Below are 19,586 nucleotides of genomic sequence, written 5' to 3'. Positions count from 1 at the left end.
ACATTGCTGCCCTTTCCTAGATTTCCTTCAAGCTCTCCCTTCTTCAGAAAGGGAGAGTTCTTCCAAACATAGTTAGGGACTATGTCATATTCTGCTTCTTCTTCTTCTCTTCTTTTTTTTTTTTTTTTTTTTTCCACTATACTTTTTCAAGACTATCTTTGTTAATACATGTTTTAAACTCTTTCTTGTTTTCAGTAAATATTAAAATTACTGAATTTATGGCCTGGGGTATTTGGGGAAAAATATTTTTGAAATAATGTTAGGGAATATTGGGAGAAGTAGAATTCTGAAGTGGTAAGGATGAGTTTTCTCACATCAAAAGTTGTTACAGATATTCATTTGGGATATTGAAATAAAGCTATATGATAGTGTCCAACTGAGCAAAAAACCAAATGCTTAGGTTTGTAAAACTTGAACTGAATAATGTGAGTGAGTGGGAGTCTAAGAAACATGACTACATTATTATGGAACCCATCTTGACTAACAGAATTACAAAAAACCTGTCAAATAAATTGGTAAAAATAAAAAAAAAATATATAAATTAGTTAAACATTTATCTCATTCTTTGTTAAACAAAAATATCTACAAAATCATGCTTAATCATGCCACAGTCYGAGTAATTAGAATATTATCCAATTCAGAAAACATGTATGATTGAAAAAATCCCCAATCATGGATTTGAATTTGGATTGGGGTAACCTATACAATTTATTAAGCGTAAACTCACTATTAGTAGAACTTTAAGAATAGTTGGACCTTGAACTGTGTCTTATCTTCCAAGCAGTATACTGTGTCTCCATCTGCTGGTCAGCAGTATAACCCTGTGCCTTCCAGGGACAGGGGAGTATAAACCAAACCACAGAAGGTATTTATTGTGTCCTTTGTCAGCAATGGGTAATGCATTTGAAAAMTCTGATTTCCAATACTAAAAGGGCTTTAAAAATGACAGTAACCAAAGGGAAATAATCAAGAGTTTAAACATAAATAAATCATTTTATTCTGGGCTCTTTGGAGTGTGGTTGATTGGTATCCCACTTTTTCTTTAACAATGGATTAGATTTATACCATTGGAAAAAGACAACTAAAGTCACTGATTGCATTCAAACATGGGGAAAATTGAATTTTTTTTTTTAGATTTCATTTAGAAGAGATAACTTCCTATGATGAGATGATTGGCTAGGTGGATGAAAAAACAGCACTGGATATTATTTATCTTGAATGTAGTAAGGCTTTTGACACTGTCTCACATAACAGCCTCACAGCCAAGCTGATGAAGTACTGGCTAGATAAGTGATCTGTAAAGGTGAGTTGAAAACTAGCAGATGTGAAGGGCTTTCAGGGCTGTGATCAGCAGTGTGAAGTCCAGCTGGAGACCAGTCCTAGTGGTGTCCCTCAGGAGTCAGTACTGGGCCCAATACTATTTAACATCTTCTTTAATGACCAGGATGATGGGACAGAGTATGACTGCAGAAAGTTTGCATATGACACAAATGAGAGGAGTGGCTGCTGTTTAGAGGGACCTCAACAGGCTGGAGAAAGGGGCTGAGAGAAATCCCATGAAGTTCAGCAGAGGAAAGTACCAAATCCTGCTTGTGAGGAGGAAAAAACTCATGCACTAGTACAAGCTGGGGGCTAACCAGTTCAAGAGGATCTTTGCAGAGAAGGACCTGTGAGTCCTGCGGGACAGTAAGTTGAACATGAGTCAGAAGTGCTCTGTGGCAAAGAAGGCCAACAATATCCTGGACTGCCTTAACCACAGTGTAGCCAGCAGATCAAGGGAGGTGATCTTTCCCCTCTACTCTGCCCAAGTGAGACCATATCTGGAGTGCTGTGAAATTCTGGGCTCCACAGGGCAAAAAAGACATGGACATACTGGAGCAGCTGCATCAAAAAGCCACAAAGATGATCAGAGTCTTGGAGCATCTGACACAAGGAGAGGCTGAAAGAGCTGGGAYTGTTTAGGCTGGAGACGAGAAGGCTGAGAGGAGATCTTATCAATATGTATAAATGGGAGAGTGTCAAGAAGGTGGAGCCAGGCTCTTCTCAGTGGTGCACAGTGACAGGATGAGAGAAAATGGGTACAAACTGAAACACAGGGAATTCCACTTGAACACAAGAAGACAATTCTTTAGCGTGAGGATGCTTGAACACTGGAACAGGCTGCTCGGCGAGATTGTGGAAGAGTCATCCTTGGAGATATTCAGAACCTTCCTGGACGGGGTCCTGGGCAAACTGCTGTAGCTAAGCCTGCTTGAGTGTGTGTGGAGGGTGAGCCGGGTGATCTCCAGAGGTCCTTTCCAGCAACAACTCTTCTGTGATTCTGTGTGATTCTGTGTTCAAAAATTAAAAGTGATAATCAACAATTCAGAAAGACTAATCTAACCAAGGTTTTATCTAGAATGTGTTAACTTTATTAAAAGTGACTTCTGCATATCAAGGTAACATTAACTAGAGCTATTAATAAGGAAATTTTTGTAAACATGTCTTCACCATAGCATAGGCTGTTCATAACTGGGAGTCTTTCTCCTGAAAGACAGTTGTGTTTGGATTGCTTTGGTTAATCAAAAGCATAAATTATTATATTAATATATGTCTAATTAAACTTCCCCAGTCAATAGGATGGCCTCTGTTGTCTGAGATAATCCTTTCCTCTTATTCTTTTCCATTGATACTGAAAAACTGGAATGCTTAAGATGCTCGTCAGAGAAGAAAAYAGAAGTACAAAGTCCTGCTCCACATTCCTGAATCTGAATGGGAATTTAGACCCAGGTTTTCTATATCTTGGACAAATTTCAGAACCACTCTATAACCATTATAGAGTTAATCTGGYTTAATGAGTATTTCTTTCTACAAACTAACAGAACAGCTTCTTAGAGGAGATTTTGTCTCTGCAGCTAATTATTTAGGCTACTTTTTAGAGATAAGGCTAGTCTTTGTTTCACATAAGACAGCTGAAGCTTCCATGTGGGCCCCTTTCATCACAGCTGTCGGTCATAACTAGGCTTTATGTGGCTAGTAGCCGCTTTCTAGTAGCTGTTGTTTGTATGAAAGAATTTCAGAGGACTTCTCTTCTACCTTTGTTTGCCTTCTCTGGAATGCAAAATCCAAATCAACAGAATTTTCCACAAAATGAAATTCTGATTGCCGCTACTGTATATCAGAAGATTTCACTCCTTCATGAGGTTCCACTTACGTAACAGTGGAGAAAGAATATGCAAAGTTTGAATATAATTAATAAATATTTTTGGATATATGAAGATATTAACTGTAAGTTAATATTAAAGATTAAAGGCCTGGTATGTCTTGGGCTCTAGTGAAAGGGAACAACTATTCCTGCTTTTACTGATACTAAAACCTACACAAAAATATGAATGCTGATTTTTCGTTCAGGATTTGATTTGCCCTTGTGCCAGGGACTTGGTGTCAAAAGCAACTTTTAGATGAAAYACTCAGCTGGCATAAGCAACGTAGTTACGTATTATTTTACATTTTTGCAMTAAAACAACCTAGTGCAATAAAGAAGTGTTGCAAGATATCGTAAGAATCTAAAGCTGTCAGGAAAGTTTACTGAAAAATTTTCAGTGCAAGGCCTGGCTGAAGTGGTAGTGAACTCAAAGGTCACATTTGTGGCTGTTGTAGTTTTAAGAAAAGCTACCATTAGTATTTAATAGCAATGAAGTTACARTATGAAGCAGATGCATCAGTTATCAGTGACACTGATAACTGTGTTTTTAACTCTATCACAGWCATGTAAAAATAGCAAAGTTCCATTTTTGCTTATTAAAAAGAGTAGGATATACCTAAAGTGAAATTAACAGTGGTTTGACTAAATGATAACTTCATTTTTATATTAAATACGAAATTGGGATGCTTTATATACTGTTTATCACTGCAGTGAAAATATAGTCAGAATGAACTTCTCCAGGCTGTTAAACTGCTTCTTATTAGCATTGAAACTATATTTGTAGCACATTATCTTAGGTTTTTTTTTGTATACAGAAATTGCTATCAAAGCATAGTTAATCTGAACTGAATTAGATTATAATTGGAGTCCTTATGAATGGGGGCTTAAAATTATTCTATATTGTCATAGAGTAACAATACATTATTAGGATATTAAAAGTGGTTGGCAGTAGTATCATAAGAGTACATTCCCTATCATCACTTTGTGCAAAGTTAACTCTTTTTATTTTTTCTTTGCACATCTTTCTAACATCTCCTGTTACAACAGACTAGAAATGTCAGTGCATTAAAGGTTTTTCAGCTTTAAAAAATGCATCACAGATTAAGATATAGCTAAAAAAAGAGTCTATCCAGAGCCTTTTGAAGTCAATTGAAAGACTCTGACTTCAATGAGCTTTGGATGGGGCCCATAATGTGCTTGTTGCAAAGTAACAGCTGTGCAGGCCTTTGTTTGCAGGAGAATCAGAAGTCTTACATTTGATGGTTGAGATATAGTGAAATGCAGAAAAGAAGAAAGATGGAGGCAAAATAATACATAGCATTTAAAAATGGAAATGAGTGCTGTTTGTCTTAATTGGAGATGCATCATAAGCCTTTGGCTTTCATTATTCAACTGAAAACATTTAAACAAAAAGCATCTGAAGAGGTCAGGATGTTTCTGTGAAGTTTTGTCAGAAGGGCATGTGAGTACCTTCTTGCAACTGAAAGGGAGCAACATTTTCACAGCTCTTTGATATACAAATGAAGAAGAATGGCAGATCTAGTTGATTTTTTTTTCTCTAGTATGTACATTTTGGGGGTGTTTTTTCCTTATAGTTTACAGCAGAAGAAAGCATCAGTGACTCAGAACTTGGTTTCTCAGGGGATGAATTGCAAGTACTTTTTCATGTCATATATGATTATATGTTTGGTTACCCTTAGAAATAGTTAACAGAGCAAACACTGGTATAGCACAGTCAATTCTATGCATAGTGAATAGAAATAAATGTGAGAAATCAACATTGTGAGATAAAATCAATTTGAATAGCTAAATAGATCTGCCGACTGATGAAATCTTTTGTGCTACATATACATATATATACGTACATGCTTTTAAAAAATACAGTTATGTCAAGGTCAGCTGCCTCCAGACTTTCATTTGCTGTATTGTTTCCTTAGTTAGACTTTTTAATAAGAGAACAACACTCTATTTGTTTTAACGTTTGTGTTGTAATAGCTGCCTCCACTATATCTGGCTTGCTGTATACGAGATGTTGCTGAGGAGGCAGTGGTAGTGGCAAACTCAGCTGTTGAGCTGTTGTTTGGGCTGCACATTGCAACTGAATGGAATAAAGAAAGAAAGGTAGCTCATGAGTCACTGGGCCCACTCTTCTGCTATCGGAGAGAACACATCATATAATCCCTTCATAGAAGAATTGAGATCTGTCTAATGTATTTTTGCCTTCACTGCTTTTACTGAAGCAATATTCCAGAATCTCCCTGCTGTAACCTTGGGAAACATCTCTTAATTTCCAGAATTTTACTCCTCATCAATACCTGCCAATTTAGTCTTCTGACAACACTATCTTAAACTTAAAWTTTCATCCTTTAGTGTTCAGCACGGCTATATTTACTTTCAGTAATATATACCCTCAGTTAGCCTTTATTTTGTTAGGTTAAACAAAATATTCTTTTTAGTATCGTCACATATTTCTTATTTGATAGCTGTTTTCTATAGCTTTTATATTTTGAGTTCCTCCCTCTTTATCTTGGTAGATATAGTTGTACATGTTATTCCAGATCTTAACAGTGTGTAACCGCTTCTCTGTGTCTGTGGAAACACCTTACTGTAATACCTCAGTTTTGCATTTGCCTTTTCATGGTGTTTACCGGCTGTACCTAAACTGCATGACACTTGTGCACAGCGGCATGCCACAMGGTCCTGGCCGCCTTGTAATTCCGACTGGGTACCCAGCCAGAGCACAATTTAAATGTAGCTGATGATACTAGTCTTAGTAACACATCTCCGGCAGAGGGCAACTGTTATTACCCCATTATAAAACTCTGCAGAAATAGCATTTTCAGATAAATTCTTCTAGTGTGTTTGGCTGTAAAGAAAATCCTTCAAATGGTAACTGGATATAAACCCATATAAGGCCAGATGTGCTACAGACATGAATGTAGAAGAAATGAATGTTCCTCTCCTCTTTTCATTTGTATTAACTGTTTCTGGAGCAACATTTAAATGTCTTGATGGGCTTATGTAAAATACATTCATAATTGTCCAGTCAAATCCTAAAATAAATGAAACTAGGAAAGACTTGGCTTTCACAGAGTCCCAGAGGCTTTTTGCACTGAAACTTTAGAAAAACAAAACAAAATGTTGCTACTATTACTTGTTTCACTGATCAAATGCTATATTTTTGGAAGGTCTTGAACAGATACGGGATAAATGGCTTCAAGCCTGTTTATGATGATGCTATTTAAACCTCTTGAAGAACTCTTGGTTCTTGTCTTRGCTGAGCTGAAATATGGAAAATTCTTTTATCTCTTTGCTTTTCTGTATGTTTCAACATCTTGTGATGTATTGGTATTCAGTCAGGAAAATAATCCCAAGAGTATGTATATTAAAAAACAAAATGTTCATCTCAGGAACACAGAAGTATTTTGTCTGGATACTTCAATAATACAAATTTAAGATAGTTAATACTGTTCAGAGCATGCTATCACTAAATACACTTTGGCACATCGAGGATTTTTGGCTAATGTCTCAATTAAAGGACAGCACTATTTCTTTATTCATTACTTAAGCTGGAGAGGGAGTATTAACTTTCTCTACAGCTGCTAAGGTGCTTACTTAGATTTGGGAAACAAATCATTTACTACAGCTTGCATTTCTCCARTTGTGAGCTGATTGGTTCTACCTTGTGGCTGCAGCTGCAGGGGGACAGTTACAGTGCTCAATCTCTTCTTCATGASATATTTTAAAAGAATGTTCTTACAATAAAGTTTTCCTTTTTTCTTTTCCTCTCTCAGCCTTTGATGGTTAAAGATGTCRAAGGCAGAAATAATTTGTTTTCTTTATTTCATGTTACAAATATCTTACTATAAGTAGGTGCTGTAATAATGTACTTCTAAACATTTTCTCTATTATTGGTGCTARTGTAACTCTTGGATAACTTCTCTGTAGCTAAGATTTGAAATAAAGAGCTTCTTAGAGCATTGAATCAGAGAAAAAAGTATTGAAAATTCCATTGTGAATATTGTGCTTGGAAAACAGTCTTGGCTCCCTGTAATTTAATACCTGTACCAGTCAGTATCTTCAATCTTAATGTTTAAATGTCTCAGAAAAAAACTTTGTTTTGTTTTATTTCATTTGCATTTGAAGTCATTGTTTTTATTTTCCTGTTAAATGTGCAATAGCAAATTAATATGTTTTGGATCAGGCACATCTACATCTATTTGGCTTTGCATTTATTAATTAATAGAATTTATTTATTTATTTTAAAATTCYATACAAGGAAAAGTATGCCTATAATGCATACTCTCCAAATGGATTAATATTTTCATTGCTTATGTTCAGTGGAGAGGCAGATACATATGTAAACATCAAATCATCTTAAGTTCAGTGGGACTTTGGGACGTAAATAAATATTAAGGCCCAAGTCCACAAAAAATTTAAAAAAATGGTATCTTGGAGCAGACTTCAGTGTTACTTTCTACTGAAATTACTTCCTACATTCTAGTGAATGGAGTTTTAGTTAGCCCARAAGTGAGATTCACAATAGTCAGCCTAGTGTAGTGGAGTCAGCTAAGCCAGTATTCAAGAAATGGTCAGGGAACAAGYGCTCCTGGAAAGATGTTATACTTTGAGAAGCCTCTACATGCACCACTGTGGTATGTAGCTATGTAAGTTTATGGTTTGCAGCACTCTCCATGGAGTTTGATGCCAAAGATGTCCTCTTCAATTTCGCTGTGGCTCTGTCTTTTCAGACAGCGGTGGTGTTTGCCACTCTCATTCTGTACGGTAGTATAAAGACTAGAACATTTGCCTGAGAACTRGGAGACATAGGTTGTAGGTGTAGCCGAAGAAACTACAGATTGTTTCTCTGCATTACTGCTGAAATAATATTTAATATACACAGTTCAGTCCTTGGCTGCACAAGGGGACAACTATYACCGGCTTCCAGAGGCCACCTGCAAAGCTCAGGTCAAAGCATGACCCTGTACCAGATTTTTGGGAACTTAGGAAAGGAGAGATATGCACAACATTTAAAGGAACAATGGGATATACATTATCTAATTAGAAAATTATCCACACATTATTCTTGAACATTATTACACCAACAATTTCTGTAGTAACTGAGATTATTACTCAGTTTAAATGTTTAAAACAAGGAATGGCCATTTCTTATAARATTTGAACGTTTTTTCCTTTACTTTTTCAGAAAAGAGACAAGTTTGATTTGTATTCCTTTTAATACTTGACTGTTTATAGCTGCTTCATATTTTTTTGACAAATGCTGAGTTTTGAAAGGTGTCCGTTGCCTTTCTGCTATCAAAAAAATGTGCTTTTGCCTGCTGGTTTCAGAACAATTCATAGGAAAAATACTGCTGGGCAGATTTTCGGGGTTAATTACATTTGTACTTCAATCTTACAGTTCATAGTTGAGGAAAACAAACAGAAATGATGTATTTCAATAGAAATGTCAACCCAATGTTTGTCTTGAAAGTATTCTGATACAAAATATCTTATCAGACCAACAGGCTGCTTCCTAAAACAGTTTCTACTTGCCTTCCTGAATATTAGAAAATATATATGAATCCTGCAGGCAGATCAGAAAGTTAGGCAGTGTTTTATCAAAATAACTGAGGGAAGTTGACTGAAAATATAAGTGTATTAGCTTGGCACATTTTATAGAAAACAAGGACACACAGAACATTTTGCTATATTGTCTTCTGAAGATGAAAATGAGTACAGAAAGAAATGTTAAATACATACGTARGTCACAAAAATACAGGAAATATTTACAAATGTTATTCTGAATTATACATATTAATGAGTGATGATTTTTCTGATGATCCCTAGATACAGAAGCAGGCTGTGTTTTTATGACTGCTGAGATCAGACTGCTGGAACATTTGAGTGACTATATACCAATTATCCCTCTAGTGTCCTACCTGTTTTTGAGCTGGTGATGCCGCTCTTTTTTTTTGTTCTTTGCACCTCACTTTTCTGTCATTGAGGAAGTGTTAGTTGAAGAAGTAATAATAGAGGGACCAATTTCTTTTGCTTATATTACCTACTATGCAAACAAGCTTTTCAGAGCAATATGAGTTTAAAATAGCTTCAGTTAGGGTTAATGTTTGCAGTTTTTCACCAATCACAAGTAAAAATRGTTTTCATAAGTATTGGTTTTATTATGAGAAAAAATTCAACAAACAAAACAAAGATGGATGTTCTAAAATTATGTTAAGTAACTTAGAATTTAATAGGGAATTCTGATTTTTTCTGAGAATTTCTTTATTTGTTATTTAATTTTAACCTAGAAATGGTTTGTGGACCTGCCTAATGTGTCTAACCATGTAGTTTTGAGGTGACGAGAAGGTTGCTTGGTGATGAAGATTATTGCTGTAAATTAAAGTCCAGGATTTTGATGGAAAATATTTCACTAGGTTCTTAAATAAGGGGATTCTTTCTGAACACAGAACTGRAAATGAGATTACTAATTTAAGGGAAAACCCCAGCTTTTTTCTTCACATATTAAAGTAATGAATTTAAAAGATATCCCAGCATTTCATTTAAATAGAATCTTGCAGTGAGTTTTGATATTAATGCTGCTGTTCACATAGCCCTTGTTTATCCTTTTCTGTGAACACTGAAGCTAGGATTGGTTTTCTTTACAGGATGCAAACCACAGTTTTAACACATCTTTAAAATAGTTCAGTTCACCCAAAAGCATAGCAATTACTTTCAGCATAGCAATTACTTTTAAGCCTTTACATGGTTTGAAATTTGAAGGTGAATGAAGGTCATGAATTGAACAACACTATAGTAGCAAATGCAGGCTGATGGAGACCCCATAGATTACTGAAAACTTAACGATTTCTAACTGGTGGGCAAATTATGGGCCAGTCATTTTTTAATCRGAAAGTGTGAATCTTACAGAGGAGCTACTGTGCAATATTTAACTCTGGACTAAGTGTCCTTAGCCACCTTGTAGAATTCAGTTTAGTCTGAGCATATCTGCTTGTTACCCCAGAAAGGGCAGAAGGTCTAACAAGGACATCTCAAGCAAAGAAGTTCTTATGATATCAGTTCCTATATTGAAATAATGTCCATGATGAAATCTACAATCATCTCCTTTTTTTCTAGAAGGTGATTCTCTGACTTTTTATCTACRCTAAACGCTGGCTTCCTACAGCAGGAAATTAAGTATTTGGCAAGTTATTGACAGGCATGCATATAGGATTTACACATATAACCATCTCTTATACCGAGAGCAAAACAAAAAACATTTTAAAGTAAGTTTTGATTCCTTTGTCAGCTTTGATTCCATTCTGGTGTCAGTTTTTGCCATCCTAACTATCAAAACAACCAAACATATGTACATTGTTGTTGTGGGATAATACAGGCTAGGTAGTCAATGGCAGAGGAGAACTCTTGCAGTGAGGAAATTGTTCATGTAATGCCTAGTTTTGTCTCCTCTSTTTTCTTTATCAGATTTATCCTCACCTTACAATTCTTCTGGCTTTTGGGACAAGATGAAATGTGGAATTTCAAACACAGAAATTACTATTAAGGATGCAAACCTTTGGTACTTTCTTGGATTCTGTAAAGAATTGAAATTAATTTTGAAGGGCAAAAGATCGACTCTTTCTCCATACGCTTAGTAGCGCACTTTTTTTTTTTTCCCTTGAGCTAGTTGTAGTACTAACTACTTGGATCAATGGATTGCTAATTAGAAACTGACTTTGGAAGGCTGCAGCATACTTTTCTGTGATTCATGTGTTTGCATTGATTTTTGCATAAAGGCAAAATCTAACCGTACTATTTAGTGCTTAGAAATTGGTCCTCAATGAACTATTTGGAGCTTAATAGGCTTGATAATACCTGGAAGCTCATTATAATGTTTTTATCATTATTTCTTGGATTAAACTATATATGTACACACCTATGTATATATACATAACACACACACTCACATACGAAGTTGTATTAAGCCAAAAGACAAGGCAGGCAGCAGTTTATGGCGGCAGACTGTATGCTTTATCTATGCCAAAGATGAGGCCCGGTTTTCTAGGCTGAACAGCAGGTCTTTGTTTCCTGYTTTATACAGCCATCTTCTGCTGCTACTGTTGCTAATGCTGAGGGAACAAATGGGATGTACATTAAGGATGTGCAGCTTCTCAGAGAAATGGGAGTCACTTTTCCTTCTCTTTTCTCTTCAAGGWGCTACAGGAGTAAAGGCATACCTGACACCCATCCTTTACAATATTCTGTTTGTCCTTATCCCAACAGAAGCCAGTCCTGCCTCTGTGGGAGGAAAGAACAGTGCAGACCTTTGTGTAAGAGGATGAGAGGGAGGCAGGCAGGATGAAAAGCAATGGATCCTGTGCTTCAGTGAAATGAGGAAGAAGGAGGGTTATCTAGAAAAGAGAGAAAGCTTTCAGAAACATGGAGAGGAAGGAGGAGAGCTGTCTTTGCCCTGACCCACATCCCCCTTAAAGCCTCACATCGTTTCTCCAGCCTTTCTCACCTTCCCAGTCACTTGCATCTAGAATATCACTGACCTTCACTGATTTCTCAGTTGCTAGCTCCAGCGTTACTCCAGAAACCCCATTCTGTCCCCCACAACCCATCTGTTTTGTCCGCTGAAGCCTCCACTGAATCTTTTTAGCCTCTTCTTCCATCTGCCGTGACCCATATTGCTGCTTACACAAAACCGATTCTGCCTACACTGATAAACCTTCAGCTGAGCTAGCACATACAATATGGATTAATTGTGTCACATGACCTCTATACATATGTGTCTATAGAGGGGTTTATTGTCTAGATATGCAGCCAGTAATTCATTCAAGGTGCTCATGAACATTCTTGAGTTTTTGTGCACGACTACTTAAAATACAAATTTAGACACCTGGTAAAATTCCTTTCAAAATTAGGAAATTAATATGGAAATGGCTAGTTACAGGATCTATATCTAAGATTCAGCTTCATTCACAATCTGTGAACATATTTAGCGGTATTGATGATAGACCTCTGCTTCCCAATCCATGTCAGGACTAAATAAAGCAAATTTTTGTACTAAATTCTCATGGCCAGTCTGACTACTTTATCATACCTTTATCTATCAAGTCAGAAGATTACTGGAAAAATTTAATTTTTCATTCATTTTTTTTCTCTGCTTTAAATTTTGCACTATGAGAATGTGTAATATTTCTTCATAGAAAGGAGTATTTTTCAATTAAAAAATGTCCCAATGGATCTGAATTCTTTGAAAGTTTAGCAGTCAGATTCACCTTTTAGCAGATCTTTGAAATAAAATGCTGAAATTGTAGTGAATTCTATTTAATTTTTATCATTAAAACTATTTATTTCTGTTCCTAGTGACTAGCACAGAACCTGCACCCAGAACACTATCAATTAACCACAGACAGCCAACTGTAAGATCTGCTCAAGCAGACAGGTGGAATTGGACTAATTATCGTACAGGGCTACATAGAAGGAAAAAAGACCTGAGATTTCTCTAGGAGAATTACATGTCTGTGATGGCCCCCTCCCTTTGCTGCAATTATCTCCAAATCACACCTGCCAAGCTGTAGGGAAGCATTCCCATGGTTTGTGGCTGAGAACATAGTCAGGTAAACTGTTGTTTTAGTTGGATTAAAAAATCCCATACCTCTGCTCCTAACTACACACTATTTTTGCAGTAAAAAAGATACTTTCAGTATAAAAATCTCTTTAGAAAATTAGTTTTCTTTGAATTAAAAAGGTTTAAGGAAAAGTACTACAGAAAAATTTCAACCTCAGAATGATTTATATCAGTGTGGCTAAACTTGAAATGCCTTTCCGCTTGGATTTGAAGATGTAGTTTCACTATACAAGACTTAAGGGCCCCTGCAGAGGAATCCATAGAAGCCTTTGTGCTGACTGAAGAGCTTGTTCAGCTTGTAAGCCAGAAGTGTTAATAAAAGAATGAAATTTCAAGGCAAGATAGCTGAGTTACACCTCAGAAGTAGAACAGAATCTTTTTTACTGGAGATTCTCAGTTGTGAAGTTTAAGACTAGACCCTAAGTCATCCTGTTTCTGGAGGTCATGAGAGAGAAGTGCTTTTCTTCTACTCACAAGTTTTGCATTCTCACCTGCAGTGTGGAAAAGATTGGCTCAAATTTGGTTACAGAATTCAGAGGAAGGATCTCTATCCTCCTTGCCAAGTACTCTTATCATTGTCTTATAGATGTATTCTTGCTCATAATGGCTGCATCTATTTGGATATGCTTTTAAGTGATGGAGCCTGAGCTGTGGAATCAAGCATATCCAAATTTTTGGGACTGATGATTTCTGGAGTTAAAAATCCACTTGTTGGGCGTTCTCTCCACTCACATAAATTGCTGACTAGTCTTTCTGATGATTTAGAAAGTCGAAATAAACCAGCTGTGTATAAAGTATTTGAAAATAATGAAGTTTTAAAAAATGTAGTTTACAAGATCATTACAGATTTTTTTTGAAAGAAAACTCTGAAAAACTGTGTTAATTGCTTTTGCTGTCGTTTACTGTGTCTGTCTGTCTTGGTAGACGCGAAGATAGTTAGAGGACAGTGTTATATGGAAGTTGCTGAACTCCATAATTGGGAGAAAAAAAAATGACAGCAGCTATTTGACTGAAAGATTTTAATATGATGGTGCCATGTCCAAGGTTTGAGTCTTAGCTACTGAGTACAGATGGTGCCTTATGGAGTACCATGACTTTGGTCTGGAGCATTGGCTCAGTGTGCCTAAAGATCTAGAGCTGAACTACTGGATGCAAGTTTTGAAAATTATTTTTGTGTACACAAGATAATCTAAGACGTATTTGGAGCCTGAGAACTGACATGTAGACATAGACATGTAGACATAGCTACTATTTAATTATTCCAAAGAGAAATTATAAGCAGGAGAGTGAAAGACAGGAAAGGTTAAAGTAAAGAACATTGGACTTTGAATTGCTCTTGAAGAAAATAAACAGATTTAATCTAAGTTATTTTTAGTAAATTATCAAGACACATTTTCATTGTAGCATAATTAACTTCAATATATTAATTTATTTTACAGTAGTGTTACACATACTACACTGTTCATACAGTATTAACCTAAATATAAACATTTGTGTTAATTGAATCCATGGTACTAGCAAATTTTAAAACCAATCTTACATTAGACGTGATCTAATCATCTCTCTTATATTGACTGATACCTAAAAATGAATATGATTCTACCATTAAGCTGTTCCAATGATTCACATCAGAAATGCACAAAAGAAACAAGATGATGTTATTTGAAAAAAATCTTTTCTTCAGTTTTCATGTTTCCAGATTAGTTCAAATAGAAAAAARACTTAATTAGAGTAGGAGCTGGTCCTCTGCTTTTATCATTTGTAAATTCATGCACTCTTATAGCTGACTTTTTGGTTTTTTTGGAAGGCGATAAATTGATGAAAAAATACACAAGTAAAAGTGGCCTATAATGTAGGTTAGAGGGAAGCACACCTGGTAGTGTGTCCCTTTTGAAAGTAGTCCCCAGGATGAACTATGTGAAAGATGATATTTGGAGCTTGGTGAATTAGATTAAAGTCCATATCAGAGCAGAGGATTTGACAACAGCCAAACAGTTCAAACAATCAGGCCAATTCTTCATTTATCYTTTCCAACTTCATTCCTCATTCATCACATCACAGACAGTCATTGGCATTTTTTACAAAAAGATTAAATGATTCTCCTTTGCCAGATAGTGTTGTCATAGCTGTTTCTGCRGACAGAGGGCTGAACTAACTCTGTTGTAACTTTTCTTTAAGGGGGATAATATAATGGTAGAACTAAAAAACAGGGACAAACCTGCTATTCAAATGCCCTCACCTCTATTCTCCTTCCTAACACTCACAAAAATCCACATTTTCTTCTTGAATCTATGCCCTTATCCATCATCTCAGGTCCCCTAATTTTCCAAAATAGTTTCCCTTCCTGCTCAAAAATAGCATATATACTTATTCCTTCCATTGTATAAACTCTTCCTGGTAAAGCAGGTCAGAATAACCCATAGCTCTGCCCTATGAGGAACGGCTGCGAGAGCGGGGCCTCTTCAGCCTGGGGAAGAGAAGACTGAGGGGGGATCTTAGCAATGTGTACAAGTACCTGAAGGGAGGGTGTCAAGGGGACGGGGACAAACTCTTTTCAGTTGTCCCGTGTGACAGGACAAGAGGCAATGGACAGAAATTGAAGCACAGGAAGTTTGGCCTAAACGTGAGGGGGAATTTCTTCMCTGTGAGAGTGATAGAGCACTGGACCAGGTTGCCCAGAGAGGTCATGGAGTCTCCTCTGGAGATATTCAAGGGCCACCTGGATGCAACCCTGTCTAACGTGCTCTAGGTGACCCTGCTGAGCAGGGAGGCTGGACTAGATGATCTCCAGAGGTCCCTTCCAACCTTACTGATTCTGTGATTCTATGATAGCTGTATTGCTTTTTTTGCGTGGATACAATCTACTTGATATATACTGTCTGAAATTTATATCTGTAGACTTATGGGAAAGTTAATAAAATAGATATTAAAACTGACAGCTTTGAAATGATATGCTACCCTTAGCTTATGGACTATCTCACACAAACTGTGTAGGATTTGTATCAGGATTATGGACAGTACCTCAATGGGGCATAACGTCTGGACTATATTCCTAAATCTCATTTGGCAGATTTTGGATGCTGTGTAATTCTTACAGTATTATAATATCATGCCAGTGATGCCATAGTCATCATTAAGATAGTCCTTCTATTCTTAGTGCTAATTTTGTCTTATAATTCTTTTTGTAGTGAAATTTCATATGCTTTTTCAGAACAGACAAATGAGATTTCTTAAAAAAATACTTCATTCTCCACCAAGACACATCTTGAAGATCTAGTTTCCTCAGAAATAGGCAGCAGAGGAAAAAAAATCCTCTTTTCTGATAGGAGCTTTTATTTATATTTGTTTTTACTTACTCTCTGAAATGTCCCCAGGGTGTTGAGGAGTAAGTTCAGGCATGTGCTCTTAGCTAAATGCAGGTTAGAAGTAACTTTGCAGGGTATAAGCTATAGTTTGTACTGTTTGAAATACTCTGTTCCAGAGTATGCATCCTTGTGATTATTAAAATATTTTAAAAACATGGTTTTGCTTCCTTGGATTCAGACTGTTGCTTTCAAAGATGAATAATACCTGTTTACAGTCTGTATGCTTTTGTCATCATAAAAGAAATATTGAATCTTCACTCCAGATGCAATAATGTTATACTCAGTAAATATAAATATAGTTAGAAAATACACAGCTGATTTCAATTATTGTGAATTTCTTTATATTGATGAAATGGCAGCCATTGTGCTGCATTGAAGTCCAGACTGATCTTGAAGTTCAAGTGAAAGGTTTGGGTGATCTTGAGGAAGAAGCAAAAGCAACCTTCCTTGGGTCACTGCTYCTCCTTGGAGTAGCTGAAGAACAAGTTCGTGGAAGCTACATCCAAAGTCTATCTGCAAAGAAAAGACTGGGAGGCTCTGCACAGCAGTGAATACACTAGCTCTATATTTATTCTCATTTTCTATTCAGAGCCACTGGCGTAAGGAGATCCAATGAATTTTGGCTGCCTACAATATAGTCTATGCTAGTCCTGTAGGAATTACCTTTGATCATGCATGTATATAGTGTATGTTATCTTCTTGTCTTGTTTGTTTTATTATGGAAGTATATTTTAACATATGTGAAATGTGCATTTTCAAATATATGGCATATATCAGTAGTGAATATGGCATAGAGAGGGTTAAGGGAATGATGAGGCAAAAAMCTGCAGTGCCAGCAGAATCCCCCAAAGGGTAAACAAAACTCTTAACTGTTGCAAACAATAAATTGTCAATACCTTGTAGAAGCAGTGGATAATGAAAAGTTATAATGCCTATAGTTAGTACCCTCTTTAAAAGAATTTACACAGGATATGAAATTAAATTCTGTGCACAGTTCTCTTAATTTGTCCTTAATTAAACAATACTCCATAAATGGTGCATTCAGTGACCAAATGTTCAGAGACAGCAAAATGGTGGGTCCCAAGCCATTAGGAATGAAATAAAGTCAGTCCCTTGAGAGCCTGCTAGAATCTGGTCTATCTAAGTGACAACTGATGGTTTAGGAAAGATAATTAACTTTGCAATTACAAACCGCAGCTTTCACCAATGCTATTTCTTTCAGTATTCTYTTCTAAATGTTCTACTATTTTTATAAAGTGTGATGAAATTCTTTTTAAAATGCTACAATCTTAGAGATTTATTTTTCCTACATGAATTTAATAGGAGTATTTTATTTTTAATATTTCAGATCAATAAATATTTGTGCAATTATTTTATAAATTACAAAAGATACATATTCAATTTTTTTTTGAAGTCAAGATTTTATTCTGTATTTTAAAGATAAAAGGGACATGCCACCCTGAACATATATTTTTTCCTTTGATAGTAAATCCTGGGCTTAGTAAACCTAAATTAGGTTTGTTTTTTAGCCTTGTGGGGTGAAATTCTCTGTTTATCTTCAGTATAGAAAACACCAGTTCTATCCTGCTAATGTGACTTAGCATTGATCAGGAGTATCTGCATCAAAGGGGAATTGCTAGTTGAATCCATATGTCTATATCCCTAGTTATCTTTACCATAATGTCTCCTAGGATATAAATTAGTGTATTTTCATGCTGGCATTCATGTCATGAAATCGTAAAATACTGCAATATGCTCATACTTACATGCRTGAGCATCATAAGTTGAGACATGATATAATTAAGAGACTATGAGGAAAGCTTAGCTTACAGGGCATAGTGTTATGTTTGCTTGTAGCATTTGGTTGAGACTAGATGTTGGTATGCTGAATAGATTTCCAKGAATGGACACAGGTAAGCGAGCAGAAAAAAATCAGAACCTAAACTTCATGCAAATCTGTTTGTGAGTCTGTTTGCTGTGATTCCACATATCATAACAAATTGTATAGCACTAGATCTGGCATCAGGAAATCYCAGTTTTAAGAGAGCAGAGCAAACTAATTTAATGTTTTGCAAAGGACCAGCTCTATACRTTGATTTAGTAGCTGAAAGTAAAATTTAGACCTTCCCTAATTATACCAGTCTCCTTAACATCAGCCACAGACTGATGCTGATGCCTATTGTCAGATTCTGCTCTAGGCAGTGTAGGTYGTGGGACCATGTTTGCTGGGATGAAGTCTGCTGCTCTAATCAACTTCTTGCTTTGCCTGTGCTTAGGGGAAGTTAATCTGTGCCAGTGTTCCACCATGCTAAATGATAAGGACAYTTTTCATACACCCTTTTGCCTGTCTTTGAACTGGAATATTTTTTGAAACTTTTGTGCCACACATACATAGAACCAAATATATAGCAATCTCAGACCTCAACCACAGGCTCTGGATGCTCTGTATGAAGAAATCATTTTTAATAATGTACTCCTCATTGGCAACCATACATTTCYGTGAATACATCTCCAATTACAGTGGTCATCTCCACAAAATTTTACATTTGCCATTTATATGTAATTAACATCAACAAAGTAGGGAGAACACTATGGTAATAGTTCAGTACTTAATTACAGTGCTTGTAAGTGGCAGTTTTAAAGATTTTAATGACCAGCACTGTATACTAACATGTAAATTTGTAAATTGTCAGGGGGAGGGATATTATTACTCATAACTCATATATTCTAGTTCTCTAACTAATCTTTCTTTGTGAACATACTTTAAAATATTCATCTGTCTTGTATGTCATTTTGTCCAAATTTGCCACTTGTGAAGTGATACACACATATGCTTCATCCCAGATAATAATTCTGTCATATCAAAGGGCTTAGGGTTTTAAGGTAGTCTGAAAAATCATATGAAAGTAAATGTTGCCTTCAAAATGCCGGGTGTTACTTTTACTGATGCACCTCTGAATACTGGTTTGACTTTTTTGTGTGTAGTACATCTCTGTCTGCACTGTAATATGGCAAAGTTCTCTAGAGTTTAGCGAAGACTTCAAAATTCTTATTGATCGCATCACACACACTGTGATGCTACTTCCCTGTTCTTCAAAGTTATGTCTGAGGGCAATACACTGAAGTAGAGAGAGACAAGGCTGCCATAATACAAAAGTCAGTATAGACCCTTTATTTGAAAGTACCAGAAAGTTTGTTATTTATTCATATAAATTGCATATAATTACAACTGTGAGTTATTTTATGTTAAGAAGCAACTTCAGAAGAAATGACATGATTTAAATTCATCCCAGGTTAATAGAAAATGCAGAAGTAATAGACATATGGGCAAATACAGCTTATATATCTGGATTCATATAAAGAGGGAAATAGATGCTTTCTTCTTAAGGAATCAGCTTTTGTT

Source organism: Rhea americana, unplaced genomic scaffold (genome assembly GCF_003343005.1).
Source record: "Rhea americana isolate MKP2758 unplaced genomic scaffold, rheAme1 scaffold_26, whole genome shotgun sequence".
Classification (NCBI taxonomy): Eukaryota; Metazoa; Chordata; class Aves; order Rheiformes; family Rheidae; genus Rhea; species Rhea americana.
This window is presented reverse-complemented; position numbering follows the sequence as displayed.